Here is a 17,998-nt window from a genome sequence, read left to right on the forward strand (position 1 = left end):
TGCCATGCTCCCAGAGATGGGGACTCGAGTCGCACTTAAGTCGCACACACAGAGACTTCAGACTTGACTTGGACTCGTGACCTAAAGACTTCAGACTCGACTTGGACTCGTGTGTTGGGACTCGTGAACAATCATTGTGTTTTCTATGTTTGGCGTATTAAAGGTGGGGTAGGTACATTTGAGAGAAACCGGCTCGAGATCGCTAGAATTTGAAAATACACAACCGGAGATAATCTGCTAGAGGCTGCTACTTCCTTATAGAGCCCGCCTCCTCCAACACACACGAACGCGCACATGACCAATGAGGGCACGAGATCAGTTTGTGCCCAGATGGAAGGCTGACAGGCAGGTAGGCCATCCAGTTACTTTAGCCGGGCTCATTACGCAGACGTGCGCGCCTCTGTTACTACCTCGTAGTAACACAATAGCGACCGGCGGCACACCTGCGGCTGTACCGCTTGTAATTAGGTTCAACTACAACAACTTCGAACAAAACGCCGGCGGCACCAACAAAAGGAGCACACACTGCAAAGTCTGCAATATCAAAATCAAGGATGCTGGCGCAACAACGTCAAATTTCATCAGGCACTTGAAAAGTCACCCGGAGAGGTCAGTCACATTAACGCATATGGACGGTTAGCAAACATGTTTAGCTCAGCATCAGCTGTAATGTTAGCTTAGCTTGCTACTAGCTTTGTAACTGAATATTTGAAAAGATTAGTGAATTGCTTGTCACACTTGTTTGAGTTGAGTGGCGTTGACATCCAACTCTTGACATGACATACAAAAGGTCGGTAACGTTAATCATTACCCGCTTTTAAGTACTTTTAACAGTTTCCCTGCGGGGGATTAATAAAGTATTTGTGATACTGATTTCTGATTCTGAAGTGTTTTGCTTATAAGTTGTTTGCATTTAGCTAAAGTGTGATGTTTTTCCTCATATTGCAATAGCCTGTTTAAAGTGATCATATAACAAACAACTAGTCAGTACTGATAGTGTATGCTAATAGATATAGGAGTGATAATAACACAGTAAATGCTTTGAATTGCTTAGATATAGCGTGCAGTATTCTTAACAGACGGATAGCAGCAGACAATAGAAGGCTTATTACAACCAGAAGAGACATGAGACTTTTATTTTTTTAGAGACTTGAGACTCGTGACCAAAGACTTGAGACTTGATCAAGTCTCACCCCACAAAGACTTGAGACTTGACTTGGACTTGTGACCAAAGACTTGTGAACATCTCTACATGCTCCCCACAATGCAGTTCGGCGAAGTTTAAAAATCTTCTACGTCACCCCATTCAAATGAATGGGCGAAGCGTTGAAAGCATTTTTCGATGCCTGTAGTGTAGACGGGCCGTAAGAGTTTATGAAGCTGAAGGAGCCTAGGAGCGTCACAACTGCACTCCATGGACACTGACCAAACGTCGCTCCTGGACGATTATGGAGTGAGAGTGTGTTGGTCAAAGCTGCTGCTGTAAGAAAATAAATCAATAAATACAAAATAAAAACGGAAGTCACTTTAAGAGTCAAATAATTGTAGGCGTGAGATGTCCACTGCTTACTGAGCAGAACAAACTAAAAGCAGAATGATGTGTCTACTGAGTGAGCAGTCTCTCACTCGCATATCGATGTGAACGATGAATGCAGCAAGGAGAATGTTTGAGCTTGAAATGGATTTGCGAGACAAAATAGTGATTTATCTAGAATAACTGCAATCGAGAAAATTACTAAGCCTTTCTTCAACCTGCTGCATTTTGTCTTCAGTGTCAACTAACACTACTACTGAAAACATGTCAGGATAAAAACAAAATCAGTTCAAGAGAAAGTCAATCAAAATTATTTTGGTCTCCACAAACCCCTATAGCCCTGATGTGTACTGCAATTACATTTCTGAGGAGGTGCACACTAGGGCTGAACGATTAATCGATTTTAAATCGAAATCGCGATTTTAAATGATTATCAAATCGCAAAGCCTGCGATTTTTTTCTTCTTGTGTGTCAGTCATCCACACCAATCAGAAGTGCTGTGCTCCACATGCACCAGCCATTGTTAATCAATCAGAAGTGGCCCATGATAGAAGGTGATAGACAGATTGATCCAATCACCTGCCAAGTGTTTTTGAAAGTGCCTGCCCTTTCCAAATGGCTTCCAATGGAGCTTTCCTAGATGGTTTGGTGAAACAAACCATCTGAGTCAGGTTAGTGATGCTCCATCACATGTTTTACATTTATTACAGGGTGAATCTTGGGCTCCGGGGGTGCTAGAGACGGGAGTACGTTGATACGACCTTCCTAGCCGGAGTTATGGCCGCATTTTACAATAAACTTATTAGCAATATTTGTCAGAAAAATCGCAATTAGATTTTTTCCCAAAATCGTGCAGCCCTAGTGCACACCAAATCACGTACAGTATGTACCTCAACATTTCGATGCAGAGACATCCTTCAGCCTTGAGAGTTTGTGTTTGCATTGCATGTGAACCGCCAACAAACACACACATAACAAGTGAGAGTGATGGTGACGGTTGGTTACTTACAATTATTGGGTAGAAAAGCATGTTTTAGTGCTTTGTGCCTCATCATTGTTTTTGAGTGATGGGCTGAAAACATCTTAAGAACATCTTGAGTCTTCTGTCTTTGCCTTATATTTTCATTGTGTATCTGTTTTTGTCCCTTCTGGTGTAAACACATTGTAATTAAGCAGATTCAGGAGTGATAACCTCATTGAATCTTAAAGCATTTACGGGGTTATCCAGCCGAAGTCGGATTACAAAAGAAATCAGGGATCAGGAGTAAATGACAAGAGGATAAAGAGATAGGAGAGTACTGGGGAAGGGCGTTCTGCTACTTGTCTTACTTTGCTGCAGTAAGAGGCCGAGGCTTGTGATTATTTAGATGGAAAAGAGCTAGAAAATACTTGAGGGTGTTCTTTTGAATCCTTTCTTTTTATGACCGCTGTGTGGTTTCTGTACTGCACGTCACTAAATGCTGCCTCTATCACATGCTCACACTCATGACTCAGTAACAATGTAGCATCTTAATTTGGGGCCCCATCACAAATACTAGGCGAATCCTTGGAAACCTCAGGCATACACAGCCAGGGGCCGACCAAAAACAGTTTAGGAGCTGGGAAATACACCAGATATTACAGCAAGTTCCAGGAGCAGTTGTGGCGACCAACAATTAGAATTTAAAATGCAATGAGAGTTATTTTGTTTCATGTTAGATGTGTTATTTAGACGATCGTCACATGGATGGCAATTGATCTGTTTTCTTTAATCAGCAACTCATCTTTGCAGATTAGGTTACTAACACTACATTTGGTTGGACAAAACAAGGTCTGTTTTGACAGCTTGTATATTTGCATTTAAGTAGGGGATAATGTGCAGCGAGGGTTATTATTCAAATCAAATCAAGTTCTATTTATATAGCACATTTATAAACGATTTTTGGTCGAGCCAAAGTGCTGTACATATAATAAAAATAGCCTACAGTAGAGACACTTTACAGCAAATACAACAGCACAGATTGTTCAGAATATCAGTATGAGAAAAACGACACCCTCTGTCCTTAGACCCTCACATCGTACAAGGAAACACTTCCGGAGAAAACCCACAGTTTAAGGGGAAAAAATGGGAGAAACCTCAGGGAGAGCAACAGAGGAGGGATCCCTCTCCCAGGACGGACAGACGTGCAATAGATGCCGTGTGTAAATCCAAGAGATAATACATTTTACAGCATATAGACCGAATGTTAGGAAATGCATGGGTCTGTAATAAAAAGATGAATCTACGAAGATGTCAACTACAATCCTGTGGAAGCCATCAGGGAAGCAGCATGACGAGACCCAAGGCAGGACCGCAGAGACAGGTTCAGCCACGACCCGAAGTCCACGACTTAATCCAGAACTCAGGATAGAGGATCCAATATATAATATATTGAAAAGACCCAAGAGGCTGATCATGGAGCCCGATGCTTATAATACCGCCACATACTAAATTAACTAGCGACTTGACTCCCAATATTAATTGAAAGGATTTTATTGGCTTGAAAATTATCGTATTGCTTCCGCTAAGAAAAAAAACACTGTTCCAGGGCGTACCAATGGTTGGAACAGCGGCAACAACAACTTCGTTTGTTGTAATGAAGGCAGCACTGATGGAGGTTTTCTGTTACTGTCCAAGTCTGGGTACATTTTATTCTCCACTAACAGGTCCTTAAAAAGTGCCAGAGCAGCCCAAACCGTGTTCCTGTTGTGTTTATTTATGTCTGCCTTCTTCTGTTGGTTATCTGACGTCCATCACTTTGTCTTTTAAACTCTTTATTTCTCTCCCTTGATCCTCCTTAGCAACGGTCATTATTATGTTTAGCAGTGGTGTTTTATCGAGTGTTACTAACCTGTGAAATGCCCGAATTGAACAATCAGAATCGAGTATTTAACTAAGCCTTGTAATAATTGTTAATAGCAATAATTAAATTCCACATTTCTCATGGTCTCAAAGGGGTCTGGTCCCTACCATTTCAACAATAGACGGATCCATTTAGGGCCCAGGTATTACATTTTAGGGTTACGGCACACATTTCTGGATGCTTTATCAGAAGTTCTTTACTCACTAACTTTCTTTAATAATGCTCTCTGTATGACTGACTTAACTTTCTTGCAGGAAATAAGAAGACAGCTGAACAGTTTGATTCTTTATCCACATTTAATATATGAAAATGCCACCACAATGCAAACAAATGTTCTCATTTGGATGGTGACTCAGGATGCAAAGGGGTTACATCATGGTTATAGGACATGAAAAGAGCCCTTTCCAAATAGGCACCACACAGCACATTTTGAGCAAATGATATGAATGCAATGTGGAGTGAGCAATTTAGTGACTGCAGCAAACAAATGGCACTCTCACAATCAAAACTAAAAGAAGCACACAAGCGCTAATCAAGACCTGAGAGTGCTGCCGGAAGATCACTCATCTACGTCTCTGCCTTTGATTACCTGCCCTGCTTCATGCCAGGGCAGTTGGATAGAGTCGGCTGCCCCCTCTGCAGCACATGTCTGCAAGGCCCCCTCATGGTGGTCCCTCCTCCCTTCCCACCACTGAAAAACTACCCATGGCTACTTTTAAACTTGTATCGGATGATTAGACTTGGGTTGCATCCCAGAACACCGCTCAGCCTCAGCAGGGATTCAGCAGGGAGCATCACAGCCAATGCATAATTTCTCAAGATGGGGGGACTCACACTGAGCCAGCGAGTCCCAATCCTGCAATGTCAGACATGCGAAAAAAGCTTATTGAAGAACTAAATAAAAGAGTATTGAGCAGATGAGAAAAAAAACAAGATAGGACCTTTTCTTTGACACCTTTGGATAGCCATTTTACAAAAATTGGAAGTTGGTAATTATTTGGATAAAGATGAGCTGGATGTCTTCTTTTTTATCCAAGGGGATAAAGCTCACATTTTGACTTCCGACTTGTGTTTCACCTGCTTTCTACATCCTACTGTCTCCTCCTTAATTTCCGCAACTCACCATAAAGTGACGAACAAGAATACACTATGAAACACTGTCTTCTCAAAATGAACCACATCTTAATTAAATGTTTTATTGCTTTTTAAGTTTCATTTTGTATTCCTCCACGGTTATCTTATCTAAATATTATAACACTTTTCTATATCAGCAGAGAAAAAACATTTTTGGAACAACAACAGCAACAACAGCAACACCATAATGTTATGAAGATATTTGTGGGCCTCTCTATCTGCCAAATGAGGAGATTGCAGTCTCCTTCATCCAGTTCCAATCAACGCTGAACATGTGGGAAACTAATGGTGTTTTTCCGTCTGCAAAACAGAGCTCGCTTCACCTCTGAGTGGGACAGTATATCGGATTGAACAGATTATAGACTGTGCTGTACATAACAACGGGTCAAACGTACAAAATGTGCATCTTTTATTTTAATGGCTTATGAATATTTAACTGCACGGGTCAAAATTCCACAGTGAAAATCAATAAATAGTTTTTTTGAATGGAAACCTGGGTAAAGCATTTAGTCTCAACTAAATATATATGAATTACACTTTATACTTTGCCAGGGAGAACAATCAGAAGTTCCTGACTGCATTGAGTGTGTGAGAGTTTTTGCATGTGTGCATGGCTGCATATTCTTCTTTTTTGTTGTTGCAGGCCATTTGTCGTGCCGTGTGCACTGTTGACTGTGCTTTTGGGTATGGGTGTGTACAGTGTAGCACTTGTTTCAAGCAGGACTTTTGTGTACAGTATGTGTTTCTGCAACTATAAAGGCATCTTTCATTCTGTCACGCTCATACATTTCATTTCCAAGTCAGGAAACATGAAACAGGAATTAAAAAACAGACTTCCACTGTGGCTGGATGTGCGCCAGCATACTTTCAGCCAATTCTTTCAAGCTTTTTTCTTTATCCAAGAGTAAAACGTTTTAACTGAGGGTGATTTTGCAGACCTATCTGCCAAGGGTTTTAGGGAGAGCAATGGTGTTACCATGGTGCTCGCACCCCTCTCGGTGTTGTAAACAGGAGCCAGTGATTCCCTGTTGGGATGATTTTGCATGCAAGATGGAGAGAAAAAGCTACTGGCCCCCCAAATGCATTCCATTACCATCGCCCTAGGTCCACTGCTGGAGCCTTATTTCGACACATTGAGGAAAGGAGGGACACTGAGGTTCGGTGGCATAGAAAGAAACAGGGATATTAGAAAGAAGGTTTTCAGAGGAATGGATGAGAGGGAAGAATGTATCAAAGAGATACATAAGAAGACGGATGCAGAGAATATCTAGGATTGGAAATGGAGACCTGAGAGTATAGAAACGGGAAGAATTGGGAAAAAGCTGTAGTGGGATTAAATGCTTTGAAGGTATAGCTGTTTGAATTTACATTCCAGTAAAAATGTTACCCAGGATGATTACTCTATATTGTAACCGGGGGGGAAAACTCTTTTGCATGAGACTTCGAAAATCAGCCCAAGACAACTATAAGCAGCACAATCTTAAAATCAGTGGATTCTACAGGAAAATGTTATCAGAACGTTCCTTGGCGGTCTTAGGGAGGCCCCCTACAGAGCCCTGGGTAAGTGATGGGAGATCTACTCAATGCAGTGTGAGTCTTAAGCAGGCTGGTATATCTTAGACACTGGTGTGTTATCTCAAGCTTGATTTTGTTGTATTTACTTTTTGTAGTCCAATCCTTTTATCTGTGATCCAACCTGCAATGAGGAGATAAAGCTGTGCGGACTTTTTCCATAAATGCACTCAGAGCTGTACAAGCTCCAATGAGATGGCCATGATGATCACTTAGCATTCCTTATGCATGCCTTCACCTGTGCTGCCAACACACACACAAACAAGCGCACACATACACCTACAGTACATGTGGTCGTACACAAAGCACAGAGGCGCACGCACTAAGGCACTTTTCCACTTGTGTTGCTGTGTCTACAGGCTATTCACGGTAATAGCTTGGGTGTTCAGCCCTAAGTGTGCTTTTTTCAGTTTCAATCATACAATATTGCCTGCTGAGCTGGCAAGTTAGAATATCAAATAGCAAATGAAATTCCTGGAGCCTTTTGCACCAACACCAACTTGTAACATTAATTTGTCATCATTTGGTGTGGTAATATTACCTCATTAGAGTACTCAGAGAGCCATTCAATAAGCGTGGTCATTCTTCCTGCCAAGATCTGTGGATCTGTGGTTGCTCAATTAATTCGCCCCCCTGCACACACTGATATCTATACACACACACACACACACACACACACACACACACACTCATTGTATCTTGCTGTACATGCATTACACTGACATGTAATGAGCGATTTTTCTCATGCACAATCTAATATGTGAAATGAATGTACAATATTACCCACAGAAAAATACTCAATATTTTTCTCTCACACTAGTCTCTTCAACTATTTCTATCTTCGCCTGTCTCACCCTGTCTCTTTTACCCATCTTTCTACTCCTTCAGGGATCAAAAGGTATCAGACACAGAGCGTGGTAGGTGATGGGAACTGACAAAGAGTTACTAGCACATTGTGATTTCTACACAAATATTCCAAGCAGGTCTTAGAAAAGTCTAAGTTACTCCGATGTGGTGTATTCATTACTCTACTGGCTCTCCTGCCTTATGCTCACCTGCAACCGACAGCTGCTAGCTCTTTTGCTGGGTTGGGCGCAATGTCCTGGTGGAGACAGGGTTATTTTCACCTGCTATTTTTTGTGAGATGAAAACATCACAGGTTGGGACATCTTGGGGATCTTCAGTTTCTAGCGGGAGATCAACACACATGGAGAGGAAGGGCTAGCTGTGTATTTATAATGTTCTGGCTAGGAAAGCAAATTATAAAAAGAGAAGTAAAGGCCATTTGACAGCGAGACAGTGAATCATGGAGTCGCCGCATATTTCCTTAAGTGTTTAGCTAAAGAGGAGAGGATTTGGTGGCATGATGGAAAAAAGCTTGCCCTAATGGACAGTGGGTGACGCAGGCTGCACATAACAGGGATTAGGTTGGGTATCATAGACGAGTCCACATTCAAAGCTTTTTCCTTACCTTTAATTGCAGTAAACAAGAGGGTGGGTAATATAAATGCCTTCCAATATCACAGTCTATGTTATTGAATAATCAATTTAATGGGAAATGAACTGAGAAATAGTTCATAAATAAAAAAACGACGAAACATGAATGTCGTTGTTGGCCAAGCCAGCATAGTTATTGTTACAGACACATCCCAGTACCTTGTCTCATTGATTACAATCATATAAAATGATATATATAAATCCACTATCAAACCATTAGACCACTCGGGTCAAACAAGAAGGGATTTTGAAAAGAAGTCCGCCTCAATCTGTTCCTGTGATATAACTATATATATGTTTCAACAGGTCTTAATCCACATTACAGGGATTTAACATGAGATACACAGGGATTTGAGAAGATCAGCGTCTGCTCGGAGACAGAGAAAGAAAACAAATCTCTCTCTTCCCCTCTTTTTGTCATCCCTATCAGTTGAGGCTGGTTGTGGAGGGGTGCTGCAGACATGTTTTTTATTATCATAATCTTTTTTCACATGTTCCTGTGAAATACATTGTGGTAACAAGTCCCACATCTTTCTGCTCTCATAAGCCCCAAATCTTTTGATCACTTTTGTTGTCATGTATGCTTAGCGCAGTGATGTTTTCTCGCCCAGCCCCCCAGCCCACATTATGTTTCACGTTATAATCATCTTATTTACAGGTTATGGTCCCATAAAAGCTGCCTCTGATGATCTCAGTCACAAGAATTCATCGTAATGAGGCATGACGTTCATGATGGAATCAGGAATTACTGACTAACGGGGTGTGTGGCACGGTTCCACCGGCTGCCTCTGCGTCTTCTGGAGCCATCTCTGACTTCCCCCGGCCTTCATCGTAAACTAGCCCTTCAGCACAGCTTCTGTTCGCCTCATGCTAAGAACCAAATCTGGCACAAGGCCGCTTAACAAGAGGCTTCTGCTCCATATCACTTTACATTGAGAAAGACAATTAGTTTGGAATATGAGCGTATAGAGATCCAAGACTTCTCACTTTTATCTTCACTAAATCCGATTCCAACTGGTGAGCCAATCCCCAAGTACAATGGCTCTACAGCTTTCTGAAAATACATTGTTCCCGAGCAGCAAACTTCTTAGAGTTCAGTTGGAGATTCATTTTGCCAAGATATTATATTTTCAGTGTGAAATGAAATGAGAGAGGAAGAAAGAAAAATGACTGGTTGTATAATGAAGTCTTCCTACAAATTCAGTTGTGATTAATATCTGACAAAGAATAATATTTGATACAGTGCATGCTTCACGCCTGTGAAGAGTGATAATTCTTGCTGCCACAACATATGAAACATCAAGCTCTCTCCACAAAAGAAGAAAGAAATCTACAGTAAGTCACAAAATGAAATAGGAAGATTTGTTTGAGGGAGGAATTGTGTTCAGCAACCATGGCTGCCTGCGTCTTGGCCTCTGTCAACCTTATTGCTTTGGTCCTGAATCCCAGCTCTTCTCCCTGCTCCAATATGATAAGATTTACTGGCATGTTCAAATGGGTAATCTTGTTTATTCACTGTAGCTGTTTGGATCCCGACATCACCGGGAGAATTAAAGCCTCTGAATCTCAGCTGGAGGTCAAGCGGGAAAAAAAGGAAATGTAGTTTTCTATCTCTATTCCGCCTGTGTTGGTGTTCATTAGTGTTGTAACAGCTGATATCATTTTCACTGCAGCTTATTCTTATATCCCATTTTCTCTAGCTTGAGCTCTTCAACCCTGCATCCTCCTGCGTGAAGTTATATATATATATGTGTGTGTGTGTGTGTGTGTGTGTGTGTGTGTGTGTGTGTGTGTGTGTGTGTGTGTGTGTGTGTGTGTGTGTGTGTGTGTGTGTGTGTGTGTGTGTGTGTGTGTGTGGCCTAGCATTACTATACTTGTGGGGACCTAAATCTGTTTACACAGTCACGTGTGGGGACTCACCTCCCTTATGGGGACAAAATGGAAGTCCCCATAAGGGGAATCATTAATTTTAGGGTGAAGACTTGGTTAGGGTTAGGGTAAGGTTAAGGGTACGGGCTGGGTTAGGGTTAGGGTTAGGCATGTGTTGGTTATGGTTAGGATAAGTCTCCAGAAAATGCATGTAAGTCAATGTAATGTCCCCTGAAGTGATGTATACATGGTATGTGTATGTGTGTGTGTGTATGTGTGTGTGTGGTGTGTGTGTGTGTGTGTGTGTGTGTGTGTGTGTGTGTGTGTGTGTGTGTGTGTGTGTGTGTGTGTGTGTGTGTGTGTGTGTGTGTGTGTGTGTGTGTGTGTGTGTGTGTGTGTGTGTGTGTGTGTGTGAAAGAAAGAAAGAGGGAGTACGTCCTACAAAAATACTGTATATACTAGTGGATGTTGCTGCGGTTTCTAAACGATGCTGGTTTGACAGCCGCGTATCAGAGTCAACTCTGACTCCTGGAATCCATACCATTGATCCAACATTTAAATGGTGAATTTCTAAATTGCCACTCAATTATTCAACTGATCAGTTGGAAAAGCCCAGCAGTATTTGGGCCAAAATGGGCAAAAGAGCTGAAAGCCTGCAGGTTAAGCAGGGAGGAGCGGCCTGTCACATGAGCATGTTTTCTCTATGCAAGAGATCTTCAATTATAAGAGGCTTGTAGTGCTTTTGCATCAATCCTCTCGCTCCATTCAGATAAGCCCAGGCCTTTACCACTTGGTATAAGGGCAGCCTACACCAAGAGTTGATCTCATGCTTTTTCACCACAAATCCTCTTTGCAGATCCTTCTTTTAGAGACATTTGCGTTACAATCTGTCACTTTATAAACACTGTCCTGCTCTCACCCCCGAGACCTTAGAAGGTAAAGATCGACCCAAATCTCATCGCTGGCCGGAGGGTCATGAAATAGGTTGAGCTTAATCTCTGATACAATTTCAACATCCTTCCATGAGAGCAGCAGGAAAACAATCCCAGCTGAGCAGATGTAATCTTGAGATCCAGATAGCAGCAATATGTAGCGACCACTAACGCCGGCACAACATAGTCCTCACATGGCAATGTGCACGTGACACCGCATCCAGAGTGCGCCTCCGTCCTCTTGGGGCTGACAATCTCTCAATCATTGAAGCGGTTGACTCACCAAATCAATTCAGTGGCAAGGAAAGAAACAAACCGCATGGACAAGACATCTTAGGTGACAGAGAGCTTCTATTTTCTCTTTCTCACTTTCACTTCCTAATAGATAAGACATCAAGATACCTGCAGGGAATTGTTTGTGTGTGTGTGTGTGTGTGTGTGTGTGTGTGTGTGTGTGTGTGTGTGTGTGTGTGTGTGTGTGTGTGTGTGTGTGTGTGTGTGTGTGTGGGTGTGTGTGTGTGTGTGTGTGTGTGTGTGTGGTGTGTGTGTGTGTGTGTGGGGGTGTGTGTGTGTGTGTGTGTGTGTGTGTGTGTGTGTGTGTGTGTGTGTGTGTGTGTGTGTGTGTGTGTGTGTGTGTGTGTGTGTGTGTGTGTGTGTGTGTGTGGGTAGGTGAATGGCTTGAGATAGAGGGGCGGGGGGGGGATGCAGGTTGTATGTGATTGCATCAGCCATAGTGCTGAATGTGGATTCCTGGATTTCACTCACGTATAGTGGGGCCATTGAAAGGAAACAGGTGGTGAAGTGCGGTGGGGATGAGGGAGGGGGCTTTTGTAATTAATGCTGCAGATGCTGCTTTCTGCAGCGCATCTGGGCAGTGCTCTCATTTCCAGAAATCTCTGCAGGCCTATAGATTCCTCTTAAATCTCTCGGCAACTTCTTCTATTTATTTCCCATTGTTTCTTGACCAACACCTCAACTACTTAAATAGTTTTCCGGCTGCATCTTATCAATATTTTCTCTTGTTAGGTTTCTGCTGTCTCCCTTTTATATACTTTCGTTGTGTCTCCCTCAAAAGTCCTTCAATTTGTTCGTCCCCTCCATTCCTCTTCCTCCCAACTTGTTACCCCTCCCACACCCACACACCTCTGCATAGTTCTGCAGACCAATAGCACGTGTTTGTGCAGTCACAGCGGTAGGAAGCCTAGTCTCCTCTGATTACAGTATGCTCAGGATTAGAGGGAATATGCTCTAACATATTCACTCTGGTATTATGCTGCTGATATCCCCTGACGCTGCTCCACAGGAACACCACAGACAGGACGCTGCCTCACCTCAAACGACATGCCAGGCACCAGGTTGAATATGGCATCAAAAAAACTGTCCAAATGGGACAACAGGGGGATAGCGCTGAGGCAGGGAGGGAATGCAACAAGTTTGTATGGATTAAAGAGAAAGTGTCAAAACCTTTTAAATAAAACATTGGGCAATTTAGAGGGTCAGAGAAATAGGGTAGTAATATGCTGAATGCAATACTGTATCATCTGATCTATTCCACTCCACTGTCATTTTGTAAAATTGCAACATGCGCGATACTTCTAGGAAAAAGTAGACATATTTTCTGATTTGCATTCATTCACACATCAAGGGCACATTAAAATAAGGGCAAAGAATTCACCAATCTTCAGAATTGTTCTCCCCTCCTATCTCCCTCAGCTCGGCAAGCACTGTGGCAACTGAGGGCTGGGAAAAAAAGGCATCTTTGCATAAAATAGCAAGCGAGCAAAATCTAAAACAGTTAGTGAGGAACTCTAAATAATCACGGTGCTTTTGGAGATGAATGCATTAGCATAACTTAGTCCCAGCGACGTAATCACTCGTCTCAGGGTGAGAAGATCCCCTCCAGGCTCATCTCGCTCCTGCTGCTTCTATCCCCCTGAGTTCAGCCTCACAGAACGACTGACCCACTGAGACTGAGGGGCCGATAGGACACGTGGCAGAGAAGAACAAGTTCGAGACCCCCATTGGTTTGTAGCAAAGTGCCTTCGGCAAGTGATAAGATCATACGCAAGAAGATAAATCCGCTACAAAGCCTCGTTTGGTCTGTCTTTATACCCATATCACTGTGGGAGTGACCACATGTACGGAGACAGAGTGTACAAATGAAGCTATGACCATGTCAGCATGTGTTCATTGTAGGGAGTCTACAAAAGAAGAGAGTAGCATTCAAATAAAAGTGGAAGAAAAACTTCATATCAAAATAAAAAGCACAGATCGTTTAATCATTTATGATCCTAGAAGTAGCATCACTTTGCATTTCAACACTGGAGTTTTATGTACATGATTTGCATGTATAAATCTTTCAATTTATCATGTTGAAAAATCTAAATTGTATAGAAGAAAAGTTCAAATGAAACCCTGCCCTCTTACCCAATTTGGTGACAAATGCACTTTCACAATTTCAATACTGGCTGCATTATCACAATTTGTAAATAGTGGCAATGTTCATGACTTTCATTATATCCCCAATAGCATGTAGTTTGAATTGTTTTTACTATTGAAAACATAACAGTGGAAAATAATAAATGAACACTTGTGAACAGTAGTGTTGGAAAAAGTGTTACCGCTTTTAGATATAGATTTGGGCTGAGCTATTGGCTGTACATAAACCTATTCAACTCAAAATAGTGAAATAGATCAATCTAATTTGTAAAAGGAACAGTATCCACTAGGAGCTTTTAACAGTACTACTTGTATCAATTACACGACTTACACAGCAGTATCTGAGCTACATGATTTGCAGTCAAATACTTAGAAGGCCTAACATTTTATAGCTTCAAATCGAGAATGGATGAATTTTCAGAAGCAGTTAGAAGGCCTTCTACGCAGGCGCATTCACAAATCACACAACAGGTGACTGAAGCACGCACCAAACCAATACAATTAGGATGAGGGAAATTACAAATGATTTAAAGCTATTTTTCCCTCCCGACAAACGGTCTGTGTTGACAGCAGCTAAAAAATACTTGGGGTCAGGCACACAAGGTACACTATGGCCTCAACAAGAAACTCAAAAGTGAAATGCACACAGCAAGGTAGACATGTTAAACACCTGAAATAAAAACAGTAAGCAATTACGTAAACAGAGATAGACAGGCACAGACAAATGGGTGTATTAAACTCACCTTAGTTGATGTCTAAATCCATTGTATTCATGTAGATGAAGTATTCATATGTCAAACTGTGTTTTAGTTTTTGCTAATATAATTAATCAGAAGGACACATTTAGGCTACTAGTATTCCCATTGCTACCTTCATACTAAGTTAGTTAGCCTACACATTAGCAGCTTTGCAAAACAAGCTAACTCTCCCGGTTGTTTCATTGAAATAATGTCTACTTTCTGTTATTTGTCATAGGGCTATATCATGTCTAGCTTCAAAATGCATTTGATGGTTGTTGTTTTTTGCCTATTTTGCAGTTGAATGGGAATAAAAAGGGAGCGTGAGAGTGAAAGCACATTAAACCTCTCTCTCTTCGGCATATTTTGATATTGAGTGTGCAATGCCAGGTTTGACCACACACAACGCCCAAAGCACTGTTTTACTCATTTGATAAACGTAAATAGTCAACACATCCTCACTTCCAGGTCGGCCTATGTTGACGTTATGTCAAGTCCCCTGCCGGCTTTTTCTAACGCAAGGGGGGGGCCTTAGAGTCCATCTTCAACGCAAGGGAAGGGCCCTTAGCGTCCATTTTCAGCTTTCCGGGATGTCCATATGCTTCTATGGACGCTCATGGAAGCACGGCATTCGTTTGTGTCGGCTGCCCTTAAAGGCAATGTGAGCGTCCATTCCCATTGGATAACGGAGAATTGTACACCCGGAAGTAAGTATTCCTCTTACTGTCGATTGATTTTACAGTGATATCTGCACTACTCATCGACTAAAAAACACCAGATTATCCTTGTTAATTACACAACATTGATTGGTTTAAATTGTGTGCAATGCTTTTGTATTTTTCCGATTCGATTCGATTCGGAGAAACAAATCTTTTTTCGGAGTAAAGGATGGCAGAAGACACAACACTACCCAGAATCCCCAGCTATCGTTTGGACTACACCATGTGCTCTGTTTGACAAACCCCGTGATAGTCCTCAAGCTCTGTGATTGGAGAGTGTGCTCCGAGGGTTACCGAGCCTCGAACAGCACTTGAAATGGGATGGAACCACGGCAGACTGTCCAAAACTGGATTTGAACGGGTCCACCGCGTCCCCCCCTCCCCCACCCCGTCCCCAGAACTACACATGCTGGCTATTCTGTTTCGCAACATGTTCTCTATAGCCGCGTTCACACTGCGGTACTTTTCCCACAAAGGTTCATGCGAACTTAGTTCATGAGAACTCTTTAGTTCGCATGAACTAAGTACAGATCGCGTTCACACCAGAAAAAGTCCCTGGGGGTGGATTAGGCAAATGAAGCCGCTGATGTCACTTCTTCTTCTTCTTCTTCTTCTGCTTTGGGTTTACTGGCAGGCCGCAACCCACTTCAGGCCGCCCAAAGTCCCCGGCCGGAAGTCCCCGGAGTTGGGGACTGGCTTCAGTAGAAGCTGCTGGGACTCCCAGCAGCTTCTACTGAAGCCTTCCGAGTAAATCGCCAGAACGCCGACACCTCCTCATCTCCACCGCTCCCATGTTTTATTTTGTGTTGCCATAAGTTAGTCTCTCTGCGTTTCTGCGCTGGGCTAATGCTAATAATGCTAATGCGAGGATAATAAAATGGCAGCTTCACAAAACTTTTTGGGAGTTTTACGGGGCGTGGTTTGCAATCCGCCCAGCCAATCAGGAATATAGCTCTTTTCTCAAAAAAGAGCCGCTCGAAAGTCCCTGCTTTCTAGCAGGGACTTTCGAGGGGGTAAAAAGGTTCGCATGAACTACTTTTAGTACCGGCTCTTTTTGGTGTGAACGCGATCATGAACTAAGTTCGCATGAACCTTTGTGGGAAAAGTACCGCAGTGTGAACGCGGCTAATATGGCATGTCTCTACTGGGAGTTGTAGTTTTAAAAGACGTTTTCGTATTTCCCATAATAAGAAGTTGCCAGTATTAAACTGTGTACATCCCTGGAGGTTTAGGGGACAGGAAACACTCGAATTTAAAACATATAATTAATAAATGGGTGAAAATTGCTTGTGCCCATAATGGGCAGTGTTACTATATAGACACACATGCCAGCTAAGGTCAGAAGAGCTTTATTTAACAGCTGGTCTTATGTTTGTGACCCCTCCTCTTGTTCATTGATAACATTACATTACATTACATAACATTAATTGATAAGCCTGAAACATGCACTTGTCAAGGTTCAGAGGCACATTTTGCAAATATGGCAGTAGCCATCGATCTGCTTAAGATAAGATATACTTTATTGATCCCAAGTTGGAACATTTGCGTTACATCAGCATGTGTAACAGTTGTAATGCAGTGGTGTTTATTTGAAAATCATTTAGTATAATCACACAAATTCTGTGTTTTATATTTAACAATTCTGTGTTCTTTATTTATTGATTGTTCAAGACCTGACAAGGCCGGAGATGAAATATCTACATACATCTTATAAGAGTATAATACATTATGTATAATATCAGTTAAAATAAGTGCTTCAACATAGTTAACATTGCTGGAGGTATGCACAAATATTGATAGATGTCTTGTAATGCACTATTGAGGAACCTGCGACCCAAGTTTTTCATTCAGTGCAGAACTACACCACAGTTGTGTAGGCCTATATGATATGTCAATAAACCTTAGAAAATCTTGAAATCTTGAACGGGATGTGCAAAATAGTCATTACATACAGTCTTTAATTAACTATTAGTAGAGAATAACGAGTAATGAATATACTTTATAGGGATCGTATTAATATCTAATAATAAAAATAATGAAATTCAATAACATGCTTTAACCACCAGGTGTCCCTTTATATCAGCTGTGCACCTTTATGGTGTAAATACAGCCTATCTACCAATTGGATCAAATATAAAAGTCAGCCGAATTAGTGTTGATACTGCAAGGAGACGTATTGTGTAAAAAGAAATGTAAGATGTTGTTTAATGGCTGATATATTTATGATCCACGTCACGTTTTCAGTTCCTCATGTTTGTCTAGAAGTCTTCTCATCAGGGCTCTATAAATACAGAACTACGGCAGATATGTAATATTTAATGCAGCCGAACCATGTATTACAATGCCGGTATGTGATGACTTTCAAAGAGAAAAGCAAGCACACTCGGAATAAGGTATTATTTTATTTTTTTAAAATGTTTTCGGTCTGTTTCCGGTATTTGTTAATGACGATGTGCTGTGAGATGTGAGACTGGAATTGCACAGGGGGGAAATAACGTAGGCTATCTTTAGATGCGGATTTTGTTAAACTAATATGTTTGCGCTGTGGACCAACACTATACATTGACGGGGAAGGGGGTAGCAATAAAGATAACACCATTAAACAGTTACACAACATAACAGAAATAATATCGATAGCAGCGTCCCTAGCAACCACCTTGGTAACAATGAAAACGTTGGACGC

The 17,998-nt window shown here is 41.7% G+C and overlaps 1 protein-coding gene across 1 annotated transcript in view; it reads left to right on the plus strand.

The window, feature by feature from the left end:
* The first annotated feature begins 7,051 nt into the window (after positions 1–7,051).
* The window catches only part of nphs1 (NPHS1 adhesion molecule, nephrin), a 106,961-nt gene continuing 96,014 nt past the window's right edge, over positions 7,052–17,998 (plus strand). Inside the window, exon 1 of the mRNA XM_034101821.2 lies at positions 7,052–7,110. The gene's annotated coding sequence lies outside the window, so the exon portion shown is untranslated. The remainder of the gene's footprint in view (positions 7,111–17,998) is intronic.

Source organism: Pseudochaenichthys georgianus, chromosome 16, assembly GCF_902827115.2.
Source record: "Pseudochaenichthys georgianus chromosome 16, fPseGeo1.2, whole genome shotgun sequence".
NCBI classification, from domain to species: Eukaryota; Metazoa; Chordata; class Actinopteri; order Perciformes; family Channichthyidae; genus Pseudochaenichthys; species Pseudochaenichthys georgianus.